The sequence below is a fragment of the Aptenodytes forsteri genome, unplaced genomic scaffold (assembly GCF_000699145.1).
Source record: "Aptenodytes forsteri isolate BGI_AS27 unplaced genomic scaffold, ASM69914v1 Scaffold193, whole genome shotgun sequence".
In the NCBI taxonomy this organism is placed as follows: Eukaryota; Metazoa; Chordata; class Aves; order Sphenisciformes; family Spheniscidae; genus Aptenodytes; species Aptenodytes forsteri.
In genome coordinates this window covers 5,320,567-5,323,273 of record NW_008795405.1, presented here as the reverse complement: position 1 = coordinate 5,323,273, position 2,707 = coordinate 5,320,567, and positions in this window count along the sequence as shown.

Here is a 2,707-nt window from a genome sequence, read left to right as displayed (position 1 = left end):
TTTAACTGTAGCTCACTTGGAGTGTAGAGGATCCATTTGTTCCCTTATTCCTTGTAGGCTCCGAAATCCGTTTCTCTAGGAATAGCCATGAATGTTTGAGAAGTGTGAAGGACAGGGAGAAAAACTCCAAAATTCGCTTGCAGAGTATTTGCCGCAGTGTTTAAATAGCGGGTGCTGATTGCTTTGCTACAGAGAGGATTCAGGTTTAGCCACAGTGTCAAATGGTTCCTCTGGAGACATGTGCCTCTGTAGTAGTTCTGTAAATTGCAGCATCATTGTGTTAACCGAATGAACAATGGCATTGGTATTGTGCTGGCTAAGGCTCCTTGGTTCACAGTGGGGTTGGCCAAGGTTTTTTTCTAAGGAGGATTTTGGAAAGTGAAGAGAGGTGAAAAATAATTTGGGGATGAAGCTGTATCTTTTCCACATAGTCTGCACAGGAGTTAGCTGTACATGATTCATAATTCTGTACAGGCATTTAGGTCAGTGGGTGGTATTGATGCTTTCTTGTGAAAGCTGAGAGAACGCAAAATTCTGTCTCTTTTTAATATTTTTTTTTTTCATCCTAACATACGCATCCTCAGAGTGTCTCTATTCTGAGAATCTTTGACATTATGATCTACTCAGGCTGACTTTCCTCTCTTTCAGGCTGCTTGTCTAAAAGTTGTGATAACCCTGATAAGTCAAAACAATCTCCCTTATTTACCAAACTGGGAAGTCTGTAGAAAATTCCAGCCGTGGGGAAGTTGTATAGCCGGAGTATGTGCTTCATGCTGCACTGCATAGTACTCTGATGCTTTTCTGGGCTCATGGTGCTCAATATCCATTTTAAGGTGTTTAAATTTTGCTATCTGGTACTGAGTGGATTTAGAAAAGTATGCCTGTCATGGGGCAGTAGGGTAGAAGAGCAAATCCATCCTAAAATAATAGTATAATTCTCCCACATATCTGCACAGCTGAAGCAGTCCATTTTCTTGCCTTCTTTCATGGCTTTTTTCCCTTGACATTTAAAAAAAAAAAAAGAGCTCTACTGGAGTCTCTGTGCATTAAGGGCAAGATAAACTGTTTTCTTTTTTCATTTCCTGCCATTTCATGTTTGGGAAAAGAAGACTTGGTTACAGGTATTTAAACAAGCCCAAAACAAACAGTTTAATTGGTCACACGAGGAAAGGAAGATACCAAGGTCATCCTCTCCTTCCCTCATATGGCATCCAAGTGACCCTAAACATCTGATTATTCTTTTTCTCTTAGCTTGCCTCTATGTTTAGCTTTGTAGTTTCTATTAACAGCACCCAAAATGGATGCTGTGCGAGGCAGGCAAAGGTATCTGCCCACACTGCGTGAAGGCAGACGTCCTGCCATGGGAGTGGAGGGACAGGGGTTGGGGCTCAAGTGCAGCTGTTCCTCCAGCATTAGGGAACTGGTTGTGTAACAAGGGAAGGATGTGCAGGGTGACTGGCTGTGGGGTGGCCATGGGCTCTGGAAAGTCTACGGGGAGAGGATCAATCTTCTGGCAAATTGCACTTAACCATCAGGATTGTCCCCAGGAATCCTTTTTTGTGTTTGCAGGGAACTGTACATTTTGTGTTCAATTCTGCTTGAAAAGATTCATCTTCAGACAATGAACACGGACCCATGAATTCTCTCTGGGTGTCAGGCTGGTTTGTGACTTCCAAACTTTTGAAGTTTTCAGCTCTTTCACACAGCTCTTATTTGCTGACCTGCCTTCAGCAGACTAATAGCTTCGTGGCCCTGAAGAGAATAATTGTTGGAAGCCATTTAATGATCTACTTCCTGCAGAAAAAGCTTAAAGAGTGAATGCATTTAAATATCAGTCTGCTCTTTGGACCTAAATGTTGTTAATGTAAAGAGAAGTCTCAGTGAAGTATCTGTTCTTGTACACCAACATGAAGTTTCACCCCCAAAAAACCTCTAGTTAGGTGAGAGACAGCAGGCCAAGAGATGCCACTTAGAGCTCTTCAGAATAGCCAAGTCTGAGTTTTAGTATTTTCAAGTACTTGAATACCATGGCAACAAGAGCTTCAGATAATTGGGGACAGAATTCATACGCTTCCCTAGGAGGAGGCAATAGTCCTCTGAGAGTTTTGAATTGGTCTGCAAATCTGAGGCGGTCATGGGTGCTTGTCAAAGAGAATTTGTCTCCCCGGACGTGACCTTCCCAGTTACTAGCCAACAACCAGAGCACCCTGCAGCGCTCTGTTCCCTCTACCAGATTCCCAGATCTATGTGGGGTACATCCTATTGGAGTGCATCCTAATTAAAGTTGCTGCGTCTGTGAAAACATTTGCTGGGCTACAGCAAAATCATGCTTAACTCCAGACAAGATCTAGGATGTTGGTTTTTAAAATTAAAATGTGAAGTTCCAGTCAAGCAGCAGAGTTGAAAGTGCAGCTAGCTGAGAGGGCATCTCTTCATACTCGGACCATGATGAGAATCATGGGCAACCCATCCCGATCCCAGAACCATCTACATAAATGTTATTGATAATGAGACATGCAGCTTATTGCTTGCTCCTGAGAGGGGTCAGACATTGTAAGTAGCAAGATGAGCAAGGACATGCTGACATCTTGGAATTGGGATTACGTTACATCATAATCAAAACTTGCTAAACCTGGGAGAATCTCCTCATCACCTGTCTTGCTGGGGTTATGAGAGGCATGGCTCCCTGAGTAAGGAATAAAACATT